General features: G+C 40.9%; 2 long non-coding RNA genes across 6 annotated transcripts in view; both read right to left on the minus strand.

Moving 5' to 3' along the window:
• Nucleotides 1-18,660, minus strand: part of LOC144929531 (uncharacterized) — a 365,984-nt gene that overhangs the window by 274,260 nt on the left and 73,064 nt on the right. For 3 of the 5 annotated variants that reach the window (XR_013634810.1, XR_013634811.1, XR_013634809.1), the window contains exons 1-2: nucleotides 18,041-18,097; nucleotides 17,267-17,333 (exon numbers count right to left, since the gene is read on the minus strand). This is a non-coding gene — a long non-coding RNA (uncharacterized LOC144929531). Of the gene's footprint in view, nucleotides 1-17,266; nucleotides 17,334-18,040; nucleotides 18,098-18,660 lie in introns of those variants that run through there. The other 2 variants (XR_013634812.1, XR_013634813.1) reach the window with 1 other exon arrangement.
• LOC140899793 (uncharacterized) lies at nucleotides 1,615-10,889 on the minus strand. The gene is made up of 4 exons (XR_012155461.2): nucleotides 10,758-10,889; nucleotides 2,178-2,272; nucleotides 2,009-2,086; nucleotides 1,615-1,886 (listed from the first exon to the last, which is right to left on the minus strand). It is a non-coding gene; the product is annotated as an uncharacterized LOC140899793 (long non-coding RNA).

Consider the following 18,660-nt stretch of genomic DNA (forward strand, 5'->3'; position numbering starts at 1 on the left):
ACTACAGCAGACACACTTTAAAATGTTTTCACATTCATTCATGAGCAAATCAATACTTCTCAAAATGTCTCTCAGTGGCCGCCCTTCACCCTCCATCTAAGTTGATGCAACCCAATTTTCTGCTGTTTTCCCATGAACTGGAGGTGGTTGTAATGCTCACATTGCTAACTGGCAGGCATCCACTCAAATATATTAGCAGTCCTGTACAGGCATATTGTAGTTGAACTATTGTTTGGTAGCTAAGTCAACTGTTCAGATCAGGAAGAGAGCAGCCATATTTGTCCATCTTTTCATATTCAGGCAACTGCAGTGACTTTTTAAATGGCACATCTCAAAATTTAAATATTTTATTTAAAAAGAGCCAACAGAATTTTTATCCACTATTGGTATTTTTAAACAATTTTCTACTGGGGATCAAGTAATGCAATGAAGCTGAACAACCTCACCTTCTTGGATGATGAGGGTATTTTATTTACATGCAAGTGCTGCTTTTTTAAAAAAGAAAAATTGTAAAACAGTTTTTCTTCTCCAATATATTTTGACCAAGCAACATGATCTGAAACTGTCTCCCTGTGCAGCACTACAGCATCCTAGTGTTGTGGTGAAAGTCTACAGAAGCCCCTACACAACTGCTGCCCTGAAGCAGTTAATGAAGCAGTGGATTTTGTAGTGCTGCATATTACCTGATGTATTACTGTACAAAAATTAATATAGATTTGTACTGTCCTCTTTTCCAAAGCTTGGTGCTGACCCTTAGGATCTTGATCAATTCCTGAGAGAACCGTATGAATTTTTCAATGTTGCCATTAAAGCACGAAAAGACGGATTACATACTGAGCTGAGGCAACCACCTTGGCAAGATGTCAGCGAATCCCACCCATGTCCTTGAGTCATTTTATGAGGGGAGGTTGACGTTTATGCTGTTCTACTTAGGAAAAAATATTCCTGTCAATATTTTGAATGACTGGCTTTCACATGTTAATTATGATGGTTCAAGGGGAAAGTCAACTCTTTCTAGTAATGTCATGGCTATACTTGATGAGTTCATTCATCACAGATTCATGTAGCCTGTTGCTAATGACAATACAATATTAAAGTTTGTATTAATGTTTTCATTCAGTTCCCTTATATGCAGTGAACTGGATGCTACGACCATTTTGTATGGTCATCGATATTTATACTTACGAGCTTTTGTGGTTCCTGTAATTATTAGCGTGCACGCCATTATTTTCCCATACATTTGCACTCTTTCAGTCTCCAATATCTGCTTTATACACCAACTGACGTGATAAAGGGTGCAGCTGAGCATTCGGAGAAAAAGCCAAAAGAGATCTTCTTGCCTATCCCATTTCTCACGGTAGTGCTGTCTAGGTATGCCCATAAACATATCTGCTCTAAAGATTAAAAGAATTTTTGAAATATTCTATTAGTTTCTTAACTGAGAAAAGAATCCAGCTTTTTGAAAGCAAATACAACTGACTTAGTATGTACTGAGAATCTCTGAGTGCAGACTGCTCATGATCTGCGAACTGAAAATGCATAAACCAAAGCCTCCCAGGGATCCCTTTACTGTAAGCTGATTGCAAGGAGAAAATACATACAGGTTTAGCCAAAGCAAAGCAAACAATTTATTAGAATGTACACACACATACAATACAATGTAAAATTACATCCGGTTAGAACACCTCTTTCATTCAATAATCCATTGAAGGACTCTGCAAAGTTGTTTTAGGACTCTGCAAAGAGTTCAACTGTCAACATTTTTTCCCAAAGTGACGACTGGCTAGGATCAGCATCTCCTCTTTGGTTTCTTGCTTGATTTGGCAACTGTCCTGATATTTTTCGTCCAATGCCATGCTAGCTTGATGCAATTCATATCAGACATTCTGAAAAAAAATGCAATGATCATTTAGATTTGATAAGCACCATAACATTGGCACAGGACTGTGCTATGATAAAAAGGTTATGGAAGTAGTGCAAAGTATCTGATGGCAGATGCAGTACTCACACAGGTGAAGTCCAATATAGTTTATTTACTGAACCTAGATATAGGCAGCAGCAATAGCTGTGTGCTTCAAGTCATCATCTGAACAGAAAAACAAAACGGGATTTTAACTAGTGATTCTGACATGCTTTTGATATTAAATAGCTGCACCACAGTAAAAACAATGTTCTACCTTGGAATAATCTGTAAGGGCCAAATACCCTTAAAGGTGGGGCACGAATGCATCTTGGGTGATTTTCTGTTGAAAGAACTTTCAATCCACGATCCCTGTAAAAACAGTACATGTAATATGCTGCTTCATTATGAATCTTACATAGGATTTCATTCACATACCTGTTGCTAGTAATCTATTATGGGAAAGTACATTCAAATACGACGATAGGACCAGAACGAAACATGTGGACTGTATGTGGTGTATTATGTCGAAAATCATACAAAACTATTGACCAGTGTCAATCCTAGTTTGTTTGTCAGCACAAAGGCTGTTGTTATCAGTGTTGTCATCCACTAATTGTGTATTTATTAAGCCTGGAAATGATGACAGAAAGCTACAGTACATCAAGCCAAAATCCCCAAAGCCAACAACATTATCAGAGAGATTAGATGGCTCAGGAACCTATGATCTCTGGAAAGAAAAGGAAAACACAGAGGCTAGAGTACAAGCGTCACCGCTGACATAAATGTAACATCCAAGTCCCTTGATGAAACGCAGACCACATTGCAGAAGATTTCCACAGGGGTATCCCAACGCAACCACATGTACTCAGGACAGACATTCACACTGTCCAAGTCAACAGGTGACATTAGGTTTCAGAGTAACAGCCGTGTTAGTCTGTATTCGCAAAAAGAAAAGGAGGACTTGTGGCACCTTAGAGACTAACCAATTTATTTGAGCATAAGCTTTCGTGAGCTACACTCCACCAGTAATTCTATTATGTTACTACGGACACTGAAGTATGAGGACATGATGTATGTTAATAAAACCAGCTGATCCCTCCTTTGGAGACTTCAAGTGTAAATGAGATCATTGATTACAGCCTAGAGAGACCAAGGCAGAAGAGCACCATAAACTTTAGCAGACTGGAAAAAACGGTATAATTCTTTGGTTACTAAAACTGAGGTATCATTGTTCAATGTCAGCTTCTTATGTCATTCAGCAAAAGAGGCCCTCCTGAACCACTATCTTTGCAGGGAAGTCACGGGAGAGTTATCTTTTTATGTTTTGCTGTATTGAAACACTGCTTAGATAATAATAGTAATAGCCAGCTCTTATACAGTGTTTTTCATCTGTATATCTCAAAGCACTTTACAAAGGAGGTCAGTATCATTATTCCCATAGAGGGGCAAACAGAGGTGCAGAAAGGTGAAGTGACTTGCTCAAGGTCACTCATAACGTAAGTGGCAGAGACAGCAATATAGAACCTAGGTCTCCCAAGTCCCAGTCCAAAGCTCTTTCCACAAGGCCACACTGCCCCCCAAGAGGTTAATTTTGAGGGAAACAGAAATACAAAGGCAATCCCCTAGAAAAATCGCAGAGTAACAAAGCGTGGTTAAGTGGAGGTTTACAAGCCTCAACAAAGAGCAGCACAAACTTAGAAGCAAAATAAACTATTTTATGTGTGGATCTCCAAACAGACATTGACATACAATGAAATAGTAACCTACATATAATACAAGTTTATTTGGCACATAACATTCCTTTTTCTGGAGTGTTGTTTTCTTTGTTGTGTGCACGCTGGGGGGAAATGTGTTTTTATGTTCTATTCTATAGGTAAAGAGCAAGGAATAAACTCCTCTTCTGGGACAATGCCAAACAAAATGCATCAAATGCTACTCCTTAGACCAATACTTCTATTCATGAATTAGATAACACTAGATCCCAAATATTTACACAAATATCAAATGTTCTGCACATGATGTAGAATGTATACAATTACTAAATCGCCAATGTGCTTGCATGATCATGTATCTCACATTCCCAATGATTTCCCCACGCACTATCAGTTATTAGATTATTTGAAAAGGAGCAAGAGAAGAAAGACAGTGCAGAACATGGCTCTATTGGGAAGGAAGATATTTTCTGTTGGGGGAAAATCAGAACCTAGTACTTTGAACTTTCGCTTAGAAGGCAGTATTTTAATGAGTATTTTATGCTTCAAAATGAAGTTATTTCCTGAAGCCCTGGTCCAAGCTCCTGTGTTATACTTGACAACAAAGAGATAGTATGTATGCTTGCGTGAGTTTGAATATACAAATGAGAAGGTTACTCACCCCGTGCAGTAACTGAGGTTCTTAAAGATGCATGTCCCTAGGGTGCTCCTCCATAGGTACCTGGGATTTGGTACCCGTTTGGCAGCACATGCACTACTCCACATCTTGTGCCGTGAGCAACACCTATATAGCGCTGCGTGGCCCAACCACCCTCAGTTCCTTCTCTACCACAGAGTCTATGTTTGAACTCTGAAGCAGAAGGGAGGAGGGCAGGTAAGTGGAGCATCCACAGGGACACACATCTCAAAGAACCTCAGTTACTGCAGAAGGTGAGTAACCTTTGCTTCTTTTTCAAGTGGTGTCCCAATGGCTGTGCCACTGTAGGTGACTGAAGAGTAGTTCCCATAGGTGGAAGGCTGGGGCTTTGGAGTGGCATCCAGGGAGGAGAGGATGATGGGTCTTAGTAGGGCATCTAATGCCGTGTCTTTTAGCCAACACTATGCAATTACTCAAGTGTCCGCAGATGCCCAGGTCACCTCTTTGCAAATATCCATGATCGGCACATTGTTAAGAAAGGCAATCAAGGTGGGGAGAGAGCGAGTGGAATGTGTTCGAGTTCTAAGTGGAGGTAGTTGGTTGTGCAGTTGGTAGCAAAGGTTTATGCACTGTGAGATTCACTTGGACAGACGTTGTTTGGACATAGCTGTTCCCTTTGATCGTTTGCCAGTTGAGAGGAATAAGCATGGCAACTGTCTGAAAGCTTTAGTTCTATCCAGGTAAAAGGCTAATGCATGCTTAACGTCCAAGGTGTGTAGTGTCACTTCATGTTGGTTGCCATGTGGTTTTGCGAAGAGGCAGAGACAGTGGATAGATTGGTCCATATGGAAGGAGGATGGCAACTTGGGTAGGAATTTTAGATGTCCTTGTCCTTATACAAAATGATGAACAGAGAGCATGCCATGAGAGCCCCTATTTCTCCCGTACTCATCAGGCAGATGCGATGGCTATGACAAATGCTGTTTTCATGGAAAGATGAATGGAGGGGTATAATGCCATGCACTTGAATGGTGTTCTGGTGAGACAGCACAAGACAAGGCTGGGATCCCAAGATGGGGTGGGATGTCATATGTGAGGGTAGAGGTTCGAAAGGCTCTTAAGTAACCTCTTCATGAATGGGTGGATGAATTACAGAATAGCCATCTATCCTGGGGTGGAATGCTGTGATGGCAGCGAAATGCACATGAACAGAACTTGTGAATAGGCCCAATCTTAAGATCTAACATATAATCTAGAATGAGCGGTAATGGAGTGTTCCTCACAGAGACATGAATTGGCTGTGCACCAGAATCTTTCCCATTTTTGGAGGTAAGTTCTGAGAGTTGTGTCACATCGGCTATTTAAGAGAACCTCTCTGACTGCCTCCAAACAGGTCATCTCCAAATCCCGAAACCATGAAGAAGCCATGCTTTCAGATGAAGGAGTTGTAGACTGGGATGGAGGATTCGGCCTGCATCTTGAGAGACAAGGTGTGTAATCAACAGCAAAGTGATTGAAGAACACATCACCACATGTAGGAGGTAATGATACCAAATTTGTTGTGACCTTGTTGGAGCTATGATGATAACTCAGGCCCATTCCACCTGTATTTTGTGAAGCACCTTGAACAAGAAGAGAAAGGGTGGAAAGGCATAGAATTGTGGAGCATCCCATGTAATGAGGAAGGCATCTCCCAGAGACCTGTGGCCTAGACCCGCTCTTGAGCAGAACTGAGGACATTGGGTGTTCTCTGGTGTGGTGAAGAGATCTATGTGGGGATATCCCCAGAGAGTGAATATGTGCCGAAGGACTCTTGTATCTAGTTCCCACTCATGGTCTTGTGAGAATTGTCTGCTCAGCGTATCTGCTGTGGTGTTCTAGTGTCCAGGTAGATATGCGGCCGAAATGTTGATTTCGTGTTGGATATACGAGTTCGACAATTTCAGTGCTTCCAAGCATAAGGAGTGGGACCTTGCTCCGTCATGCCTGTTGACGCAGGAGATATTGTCTATCATTATTTTTATAGTCCAATGTCTGATAAGTGGCAGGAAATGTCAGCACACATTGTGAACCACTCATAGTTCTAGGAGGTTGATATGTAAGGAGGATTCCGCGGGAACCACCTTCCTTGCACTGTGTTGGTCTGAAGATTTGCCCCCCGCATATTTTTTATCAGAAAGTAGTGGGAATAAAAAGCTTTCCCTCTGTGTTGGGATGAAATCAGTTGTATGGCTTCCAGTTGCAGAAGGTGATTTATTTCTTCTCGTAGAAGGTGCTCATGAGAAAGGTCCCTGAAGAGGAATGGGGGTGGAATGGAGTGCCCTTTGTTGATTATTTCCAGGACCAACTTGTCTGAAGTGATTTGCTGCCATGACGGATGCAAAGGAGCTAAATCAGAGGCAGGCAAACTACGGCCCACATCCGGCCCATGGGACTGTCCTGCCTGGCGCCTCAGCTCCTGGCCCGGGAGGCTGTTCCCCCCTCCCCCTGAGCCACACCGCCATGTGGCACAATGCTGTGGGTGGCGGGGCTGCAGAGCCCGGCCTGACCCATGCTCTGTGCTGTGCAGCTGCCTGTCCGGGTGGAGCCATGCTGCCAGCCACCAGTGCTCCAGGCAGTGTAGTAAGGGGCAGGGAGCAGTGTGTGTGGGGGTTGGATAGAGGGCACAGTAGTTCGGGGGGTGGTCAGTGGTGTGGATAGGGGTTGGGGCTGTTAGAGGGGGGAACGGGGGTTGAATGGGGGCACGGGGTAGTCAGGAAGGAGAGGAGGGGTTGGATGGGGCAGTGGGGGGCAGTCAGGGGACAGGGAGGGTGAATGGGGCAGGGGTCCTGGGGGGGCAGTCAGGAAGAAGAGGGGGGATTGAATCAGGTGGTGGTGGGGAAGTTAGGGACGAGGGGTCTGGGGTCACTCAGGGAGAAGGGGTGGTTGGATGGGGCAAGGATCCTGTGGGGTAGTTGGGGGGGGGTTGGATGGGGCGGTGGGGGGAAGTTGGGGACGGGAGGTCCGGGGGCTGTCAGGGGGTGAGAAGCGGGGGGGCAGGGGAGGAGGGGTCGATGGGGGCAGGGGCCATGCCATGCCTGGCTGTTTGGGGAGGCACAGCCTCCCCTAACCGGCCCTCCATACAATTTCAGAAACCCGATGCGGCCCTCAGGCCAAAAAGTTTGACCTGGGCTAAATGGTTGACAAAACTGGTGGGTTGTGAAAGATGGTTGCAGCCACTGGAACAGGAGGACTCCTCTCAGGGCCTCAACCAAACCTTCAAAACTGTTTAGACGAAGGCGCATGAGAGGTAGTTTGTTTGCATTTCAGAAGGGGCCTCTGCCGCCTCTTCTTTCCATGTCATATTGGCAGTGAGGAGTGAAAGATGGAGGTGGGGATCTCTGGGTATGTTGGTATTTCCCCTGACGTCTCTTCAGTGCTGGTATATATATATATATGCTGAGAGAGCAGAGAGTCACTCTGGAGTCCTTTAGAGAGTGTAGGGACTCATCCATGTGCTTGGCAAATAGTTTGGAACCCTCAAAAGGCAGATCCTCGACCATGGTCTGTACCTCTTTAGGGAATCCAGAGAGGTGAAGGTGAAGATGCTTGTCTCATTACCATGGGTGTTGCGATGGAGGGGACAGCCATGTCTGCAGAGTCCATGGGAGCTTGTAGTGCCATGCAGGCCAAAAGATGTTCTTCCGACACAGGTACCTAGACTTGTTCCTTCTTGTTGTCTGGCAGATGTTGACAGAATTCTTGTCTTTTAGAATAGTTCATATGGTCATATTTGGCCATAAGAGACTTCTAATTGGTAACACAGAATTGGAGTGTCACAGAAGAGTACACTTTGTGATCAAATACATCTAATCACTTTCAGTCCCTGTCATAGGGGTTCCCTGGGTTGGTGTTGGCATCCCTTCTCATATACAGCATTGACAACCTGGATGTTAGGAGTAAGATGGGAAGAGAGAAATTCCAAGTCATTAACAGGGACATAATATTTTTGTCTGCCTGCTTGCAGGTTGGCAGGATGGATGCAGGAGGCTGCCAGAGCACCTTGGCAGGGTCCAACAGGACCTCAGTAATAGGAAGGGTTGATCTTTGCTGATGTAGAGGTGTGTAGGATATCAAGCAGTTTGTGCTGTTGCTCTTTGACTTCTTTTAGTGGGATCTGGAGAGATTCCAGAATTCTGTGGAATAGTTGTTGAAAACGCTTGAAAACTGTCCACCGACATAGGAGGTGGTGGCATGATGGCTTCATCCGGGGAAGAGGAGGAGAAATGGAGTGGTGGTGTAATCTCTTCCTCCGTTTCTTCCTGCTGTTCTTCCACCGGTAGTGGGTCAACATCAGATGGTCGAGAGATGGATGAGGATGATGATCGTGTGCATTTCTTTCTCTGCCCTATAGGCAGTTTGTGGAACTGTGCCCCGTACATAGCCCATGGATCCCAGCAGGGCTAATGTGGAGGAACTGGGATGTGGGGTTGTGGAGGAACTGGGATGTGGGGTCCATATCAGGGCCCTAGTACTGTTCCAGGTTTTGGATAACACCAAAGAGTAGAGGCTTGCCTGCATGTGCTCTGGAATTGCATACTCTTCCTCCTCTCAGTGGTGAAAGGGAGAAGTGTTGTGACTCCAGGGAAGAGGCATGATCCATAGGGAGCTTGTGACAGAGGAGCAGAGATTCACGGGTATCAGATTTCAGAGTGGTAGCCGTGTTAGCCTGTATCAGCAAAAACAATGAGGAGTCCTTGTGGCACCTTATAGACCTACAAAATTATTTGGGCATAAGCTTTTGTGGGCTAAAACCCACTTCATCAGATGCATGGAGTGAAAAATACAGTAGGAAGATATATATAGCAGTACATGAAAAGATGGGAGTTGCCTTATCCAGTGGGGGGTCGAGACAAATCAATTAAAGTAGGCTATTATCAACAGGATGAAAAATCATTTTTGTAGTGGTAATCAGGGTCAATCATTTCAAACAGTTAACAAGAAGGTGTGAGTAAAAGTAGGGACAAATTATAATGGGGAAATTAGGGGTTTTTTAATTCTTGTAGCGACTCATCCACTCCCAGTCTTTATTCAGGCCTAATTTGATGGTGTCCAGTTTGCAAATTAATTCCAGTTCTGCAGTTTCTCGTTGGAGTCTGTTTTTGAAGGGGTTTTTTTGTTGAAGAATTGCCACTTTTAAGTCTGTTACTGAGAGTCCAGGGAGGTTGAAGTGTTCTCCAAATGATTTTTGAATGTTATAATTCTTGATGTCTGATTTGTGTCCATTTATTGACCAGGTCCCTTGGATCTCTGAACTCCAGTGGAGTAGGCAGGAGCATCATTGGCACTGATGGCTGTTTGGAAAGTAAAGGAACTATCAGTGCCTAGGATGGAGTGTGCTCCGTCAAGAAACTAGTAGATGGTTTCGTGCCTTACTTGGTGCCAAGGATTTGGTCAGTGCCAAGAGAGTTGATAGTGCAGAGAGAGTTGACGGTGCCAAGGCACCCAAGGTTGTCTTGGATGAGGCACTAGGTACTGTTGTGGCAAGCTGTTCCCAAGAGACAGTGTGTCCACCTGTGGTCTGGCCTATTTAGGGTCCCTGAACTTCTGCTTAGCTCCAGTACCGGAGGGACCCAGACAGTCATGGGAGCTAAGTCTCACCCCAGTGAGGTTGAGGCTACTGACCTCACAGGGGATGGCTCCTTGGGTGGCAATGTAGAGGCTCATTTCTTCCCATCTGAGTGGGAAAGAGGATTTCTTCTTGGATGGCTGTCGCGAGTGGGGCTCAGCTGATGACCGAGCCAAGGGTGATAACTGCACTGTAGTGGTATCAGGGCCAGGGCCATAAAGAACTCTCCATGAGAAAAATTTTCAGTCTGAGATCATGGTCCTTTCAGGCCCACGTTGATCAAGTTGATGAAGTGGGTGCACTTCTGTGTTACATGACCCTCAGTGAGCCATGGGTGATCATCGCTCTCAGGAAAGGCCTCCTGACAAGTGAGACCCCTCTTGAATCAGGGGAATCCCAGAATAATCCTGAGGGAGAGAGCTCCCAGTCAGGGAAGGCAGGAAACAGAGAATAATGAGGAGGAAATTTTTTTTTGTCGGGGAGAAAAATAAATGGCAAGGGCTAATTACTACTAGCGAAAGGTAAGTGAATGAAAATCTCGAAAGGAGAAGGAGATAGAAGGGCTCCGCTCTATATTCCATCCCAGATCAACGGCAGTTGAGCTGCACAGCTCTATAGAGAGAGTGCTCACTGCGCAAGACAGGGAGAGCACATGTGCGGCCCAATGGGTACTGCTGCTGAAGATCTGCAATCTGAGGCACACGAGGCGCCGCTACACTGATAGTGAAGCACCCATAGAGACATCACTTGAAGAAGAACTGTAATTTCTTGCAACAAACCAGAGAGTAGCCATATAGCATATGCTAACCTGTTGTCTGGTTGGTGTAAAGAACAAAGAAGGAGAAGAGAAGTACAGGAGGGACCCAGATAGTCAACAATGAAGTTGAGGATACTGACCTCACAGGGGGTGGCTCCTTGGATGGTGAGGTAGTGGCCTGTTTCTTCCCATCCAAGCAGGAAAGAGAGGATTTCTTCTCGGATGGCTGTGGCAAGCAGAGGTCAGCTGATGACCGAGCCGAGGATGATAACTACACTGCAATGGTATCACAGCCAGGTCCCTGGAGAAGAGTCAACATGGTTTTTGTAAAGAGTTTGGAGAAGAGTCAACATGTTTTTTTATAAAGGCAAATCATGCCTCACCAATACTACTAGAATTCTTTGAGGGAGTCAATAAGCATGTGGACAAGAGGGATCCAGTGGATATAGTGTATTTAGATTTTCAGAAAGCCTTTAACAAGGTCCCTCACCAAAGGCTCTTAAGCAAAGTAAGCTGCCATGGGATAAGAGGGAAGGTCCTCTCATGGTTTGGTAAACTGGTTAAAACATAGGAAACAAAGGGTAGGAATAAATGGTCAGTTTTCAGAATGGAGAGAGGTAAATGGTGGTGTCCCCCAGGGGTCTGTACTGGGACCAGTCCTATTCAACATATTCATAAATGATCTGGAAAAAGGGGTAAACAATGAGGTGGCAAAATTCTCAGATGATACAAAACTACTCAAGACAGTTAAATCCCAGGCAGACTGAGAAGAGCTACAAAAAGATCTCTCAAAACTCGGTGACTGGGCAACAAAATGACAGATAAAATTCAATATCGATAAATGCAAAGTAATGCACATTGGAAAACATAATCCCAACTATACATAAAAAATGGTGGTGTCTAAATTAGCTGTTACCACTCAAAAAAGATCTTGGCGTCATTGTGGGTAGTTCTCTGAAAACATCCACTCAATGTGAAACGGCAGTCAAGTAAATGAATAGAATGTTGGGAATCATTAAGAAAGGGATAGATAATAAGACAGAAAATAAATATCATATTGCCTCTATATAAATCTATGGTACGCCCACATCTTGAATAGTGCATGCAGATGTGGTCGCCCCATCTCAAAAAAAGATATACTGGAATTGGAAAAGGTTCAGAAAAGGGCAACAAAACTATTAGGCTTCCGTATGAGGAGAGATTAATAAGACTGGGACTTTTCAGTTTGAAAAGGAGACGACTAAGGGGGGATATGATAGAGGTCTATAAAATCATGACTGGTGTGGAGAAAGTAAATAAGGAAGTATTATTTACTCCTTCTCATAACACAAGTAATAGGAGTCACCAAATGAAATGAATAGGCAGCAGATTTAAAACAAACATAAGGAAGTATTTCTTCACACAGTGCACAGTCAACCTGTGGAACTCTTTCCCAGAGGATGTTGTGAAGACCAAGACCATAACAGGGTTAAAAAAAGAACTAGATAAGTTCATGGAGGATAGGTCCATCAATGGCTATTAGCCAGGATGGACAGGGATGGTGTCCCTAGCCTCTGTTTGCCAGAAGCTGGGAATGGGCGACTGGGAATCATTCACTTGATGATTACCTGTTCTGTTCATTTCCTCTGAGGCACCTGGCATTGGCCACTGTCAGAAGACAGGATACTGGGCTAGATGGACCTTTGGTCTGACCCAGTATGGCCGTTCTTATATTCTTAAGGGATGGAAGAGGGTTTGGGAGAGTGTTGCCAAAGTAGCTGAATACATTTGAATGGAAGTCGGAGGATACAGAAAAACAAACGTGACTCGAGATGGGGGAGGGATTTGGACAAAGTAGGAGAGCACTGTTCAAAATGGAGCAATAGGAGACAAAAAACAGCCAGACAGCCCCAGGCAGGGTGTCTCCAAAGTTCAGATGCAGGTCTTGGGTTGTTCCATGAGCATTCTATTCCAAAGAGGAAGAGTCGCTGGATATGCATAACTCAGGGAAACCCAAGGGACATTTGGCTTCTCTCAACAATAAAAGTGCCCTGTATGTATAATTAATACCGTTTAAAATATCATCTATAACTAGCTATAATTAGCAACTATGAAAGTCAGGCAGCAACTAGATGTCCTGTGTTAAGGAATAACAGTAACTAACCTCCTTCACGCACACTCCCCGCAAACAGACCCCACAAATGGAAAAAAGCAGAGCAATATATTGGGGCAGAACAGAAAACAGCATATTTGAATGGTGAAAATGTTTGGGTCCTTTGGATGTGCTAATCTACAAGCACATGTTCAGTTTGATGGAGAATATGAATAAAACAGGAATAGTGCTGCAATCTTGGAATAGCATACCAGTAGAATAGCATATAATTGACTGACAGGCACATTTCTTTCACTGATTCCACCAATTGCACAAGGATAATTTTACAGAATAGTGGAATAGAAACTGATGCAGACACACAACTTTTATAATGTGCCCATTGTGTTTTAAGAATTTTTTAAAAATTAATTTACTGGGTTTATTTTTTGTATCATTCAGTTTGTAAAGCAAGGTATGTTAGCTACCATAGGCCCAATTCTCTACTGGCATGGCAGCAATGAATTTTGCCCAATGAATCTGATCGTGCATGGTTCAGAGGGAAGTAAAACTTAAAATTAAGAAAAGAAAAACATTACCATCAGAGCCATAAAAATTTCTATTCTATGTTGGAAAACGTCACACATTTAAAATTTAATACCTTGGAACCCTGCTAGGCTAGAAGCTGTCATGGAGTTCCATAGGGAAGCTGAGAAGGTTCTCTTACCAATGGTATAAAGCTCCCATTTCTAGCAATAAAAGGGCAGCAATATCTCAGACTTTAAAACTGTGATATATATACACACACACAAAAGCGGTCACTGGTCTACGAATGAATCTCAACCACCATGGGACTTGGCCAGGTGTTATTTGATGGAGGAAATTCCAGATTCGGGTGAAGGAGGAGGAAACATTTCTATGGCAGGGTTTCTTGAAGTTGAAAAGTTTTAAGATGCACTAATGGGCAGATAATGCAGCCAAAGGTGCAATTTATCACCTATGTAATTTTATTTACATATGTGGATGTATATGCACAGAGTTTCAGTTCAGACAGATGTTTAAACCGTTACCTTTTTACTTTCACATTCCAGACAATCTCACCACATAAGCAATTGACTCCCATGATTACACTGAGAAATTAGGGTTGCAGCCTGAAACCGGATCCATGTGGACAGTGTGGTCTCCTGGCACAGATTCAGCTGCAGTATCCAACCCTTAGACATTTTTTCTTTTAAAGATGGTGTTCTTTTGTTTCTCCTTGTGCTTATTCCTCTACAGGGTAAATAGAGGCTCTTGTTCCTAGTAAGAGGTATGTAACAGTTTTCCTATAGTTTGTCTGCTATTAGATTGCCTTAACTCCTGTGCTACTAAAGATATTTTACTGGCCAGATAAATTAAATTATATAAGATGTTTAACCAATCAGCCTTGTATTTTTGCATTTTCTACAGATGTCCAAAAATTTGGAAAATGAAAATAATTGAAAGGCTTTTTTTAAGAGCTTGGAAAAAAATCTCTTGAGAGAAACATCTTAGAGACCAGTACTGATGAAAAACATCCCCAGAAGTATTACCTGTTTGAATAATTCCAGAAAGAGTATTTCTTAACAATGACTATGAAACTAGTAATGCAATTCATGTCTTTACTTTAAAAAAAAGCTTTTCAAATACGCTTTATTAAACACAAAAAATTAAACCACAAAAAATTGAAACAAACCCATTCTTACTGAAAATAATGAAAATTCCATTTAAGGGTATGAGGCTACTGACAATATGCAGTAAAAGTATATGAGCCACAGGACAGCTATAGTAAACACATTTCACAAGTCGTTGTGCTTTCAGCAAACAGGTGTGCCAAAAAAAGTTTGCAATTTCCCATTTTCTAAATTTTAAGAAAAGCTACCAGTGACTATTACGTTAAAAAAAACCATAAAAAACTAATTGAGCCCTCAAAAGTTACATGGCACACAACATCAGAAATCCTACCATACTAATTAAGATTAAACAGCAATAGAATTGTGATAGCTTTCATTTCTGAACTTTTAAAAAATGCCTATTGTCTTCTGAAGCTATAAATATTTTCTTTGGGCTGGATTCTGATACCCTCACTCATGTTGAACTAATTCCACAAAATGTTCTTCCAAAGTCAGTGGGACTCCTCATAAAGTGAAGTGCCACACAAAAAGTGAATAAAGGTAAAATAATCTGGTCCTCTAAAAAGAGCCTTCACAAATCTAATTTAAAAGTTTGATAATACCAATCTATATACGGACACTACATCAAGATTTTAAAAGTGACAGTCCACAATCTTCTGTGTAAAGAGGTTACTATTGTGCAACTACAACTAAGATCACATACTGTGGCAGCAATTTAGGACTGATGCATTGTCTAGGCTGTAGATACATCTTCTGAAATATTAAATTACAAAATACAAAGTAAAGAGTACACTATAACATCAGAAAATTGTTGAATAATATTAAAAGTCACTGTACTATTAATCCTATACTAATATGACCTCTTGTATCACAGTGTTAAAGCAGAAATCAACATCTTAGATTATTCTGTAAAAAATATGTATCTGACTCAGAAGTTCCAACTTTGTTCTTTTTTTGTACTTGCTTTTCATTTCATGTTTAATATATCAAATGATGTATTACCACCTGTTGCATGTAATTAAAAATCCTATTTGTACATTCACCTGTATTTGTGTACAAAACATGCTATTTCACGGTCTTCTGATGTTACATTAATATTTATATATCACAATTAGTAAGATTTATAAAAATATATCTTAAATTGTCCAAAGCCATACCTGACTTGTAGTCTCTATTTATAAGCATTTCAAAAACATTCAACCCCTACCCCCAAAATAAACAAATGAAAAATATTTTACAAATCCAAAATATTTCCAAATTGCTAACATTTTTATAAAATGCGTTTAATTTTCCTACCTGCTTGCTACCTTAGCAATTCTCAAATGTAGAAATAAACAAAGACCAAGCCTGGTGCTTGCAATATAAAACCCGATTACTGTTGAAGACCACAAAGAAAAAGAATTCATTCAGGCTGAGAGCCTTAAAAGCAATTCAAACTTTCTGGATTACATCACTGGAAGCAGTATGTAATTTGTTCCAATTGATGTCATTTGCTCACATAAAGCCATTATTTTACAAAGCACCTCAGCATATTTGCTCTTTCCCCCCTCCCCAAGCCCCAGAACAGACTTACTTGCACCTGACATATCAAACATATATAGGAAAGACAACCCAAAAAAGTAATCAAGCTTGACATTTTTGCACCCAAATCAAATTAATATGTGAAATTAAGGAATAAAATATTACATCATACGAGAAAAGGCATATTTTTGTAATCAAAAATGTAAAAAGCACTTGTTCATGTCCTGTTCATGCAATGACCTTGGATAACTCAGATCTGTTCTTGTGGGATTTGCAACTCTTTTCCTGAATGAATTCAAGATGAGGTAATGCCATTCAAAAGAGGCCGAGCAGTGAAACATTACATGTAGAACTCAAACATCCTGGCCCCAATTCTAACCTCTGTAATTATATTTAACTGGGTCAATGGAATTTCTTAACTTCCGCTACTTGCTTCTCTGCTTCTAGATTTAAAAAGTGCCAGGTTCACATGACTAATATATTAATACGCAGTATTTCAAATTATCACTAGAAAAACACTCAAGGGAAAGAAATCTGAATATGTGCAAATGCCACATGGTTAACGGTAAGTATATTTTTGCAGCTCATCTGCAGCGTGGCAAGCAGACTGCAGCCTGATATTCACTGTGCACTGCATACTGTACTATTGAAAGAGCAGGCCCTCATTGTTTCACTATCCACATCTAAGACGGCAGTCCAATTGCAAATTCTGTTTTTGATTACCAAGCGATGTTCCCTCTTTTAAGTACTTTAAACAACAGAAATCCTTATGAAGCAATGCAGGATAATAACTTGTTTAAACTGACTTTAGGGTCAATTAAAACAAAGCAACTCTACAGCATGCTTTTAGAATAGAATAAAGTTATGGAAAAATTATGTTCTGTGTCACTAAAACTGCCAAAAAGAATTTGTGTGGAACGTGAAAATCTTTAGAAAAAGACAGTGTACAGAAGAAGCTATAAAAGCTGCACTATCACAATCAAATCATAGCAACACAATACAAGAGTTAAGATTTTGTGTTCATCTTCTTCTGTATATACTAAGTAGAACAGAGGGCTTGCTATCTATATCCCACCCCCACAAATACATTTTACTAAATATCTAAAATCTCAGTTACAATAAAACTCTCAAAGAATATTCAATTCAATAGGACCCTATTTTGAACTACATTTGGAAAGATGACCATGTTATAGTTAACTAATACATATATTTCCTTTACTTCTGTGTTCTTTACACAAATCACCATGGAAAATCAGCACAATGTAGACTTTGAAAAGTAAAAAAAAAATCCAAATCCATTTGTTTACCTTTGTAAGAGTTTGTTTAATTTTAGGTACACGTCCTTTGTTCCTAGAAAAAGGATTGTGTTCATAAAGAACAATTAGGAGTAACAAAATACCTTCTTTACCTTTCATATTTTTGCTGAGGGTGAAGGTCTGGAGAGTCATGTGGAAATTTTCTTCTATGCCTCAATCCTGTTTTAAAAAAATTAAATCTTTAGTTTGGAATTCATGAAAGGATGACTCACACACTATACCATAAATTACAAATGCAATCTGAATATCTGAGTTTGTACAAATACATGCACATTTAAACAAAAAAGGCAAATAATGATTGCAATTCTTTATCTTTTTTAAAACTCCTAGTACAGCACAACATAAAAGTGACCAGTATTGTGCACCTTTCCAAAAGTGCACGTTACTCAAGTAGATTTTAGATCAGGAGTGAAATTAATCTAATTCACTTTTCTTTGTTCCTCTTTTGGGGTTCCACGTTCACAGCATATACAGTTATTTGTAGCTAACAAATCTGGAGAGTTAATTGCCATTCTGCTTGAAATATATACTTACAGAAGCAGTCTAAGGACATTAAAGTATTTTTTTCCAAGTTGGAGTTAAGTTCATAACCCCATTTTAAAAAGTTCAGGGGAGTTTCTTCAGTATAATGAACTTTCTTTAGAGAATCAAAATTAACACTTCTGCACATTATATGAGCAGTGAAAGGTCAGAAGTTTTATGGAAAAAGAGTAGTGAAAACATATTCAGAAATTAACCTTTTGTTAAAAGTCTTATCAGATATCTTGTATTCACAGAGATACAGTTCAGTTCTTTGGAGCTCAAGGATATATGGTATGTACTGAATGCCCAGAACATTTTCCCTTTTCAGTTAAACCCTAACTTACCTTGCATGGTCAAAAACAGCTAGTGAAACTAGGCTGTTAGAAATCTGAATTCTTTTGTCCACTGTCTTATTTTATGTGCCTACTTTTCCATTCTGCTGCCATCTGCTGGCAGATGTTCTATTCTACAAAACAGACAGTCTTCCCTGTTGTATTGCTCACGTATCGTACAGTATGAACCTCATTTTCCGTGTTCCCTGGCCAACCAATCAGGTACTGTTACACTTCCAGGTCAAATATTTTGAACATCAACAGACTGTATCCAGAGGTCAACATGACTTTTCTTGGCTCTGAAAAAGTATGCCTCTAAAAATTTTGTATATAAAAATAGCATTTAGTAATTATAATTTTTACCATATTAAAATGAATTGCTTTTTCAGATCATTTGAATCAAGGATTTTTTTTAAAGCACTAATTCAACTTATTGAGACTTTTGTTTGAGCTTTTCAAAGCACACACTTTATCATGAGGCTTATATGCAATCAGTTTCCCTTGAGGTTTAGTTCATTTAATGACAAAATTAATAAGAGCAGTGAACTATTATTCTGTGACCTTTAGAGCAAGTAAAGAAAATGGAAGGTACAGTCATTCCATAACAGTAAAGTTCATTGTTGTTGTTTTCT

This window comes from Lepidochelys kempii, chromosome 1 (assembly GCF_965140285.1).
Source record: "Lepidochelys kempii isolate rLepKem1 chromosome 1, rLepKem1.hap1, whole genome shotgun sequence".
In the NCBI taxonomy this organism is placed as follows: domain Eukaryota; kingdom Metazoa; phylum Chordata; order Testudines; family Cheloniidae; genus Lepidochelys; species Lepidochelys kempii.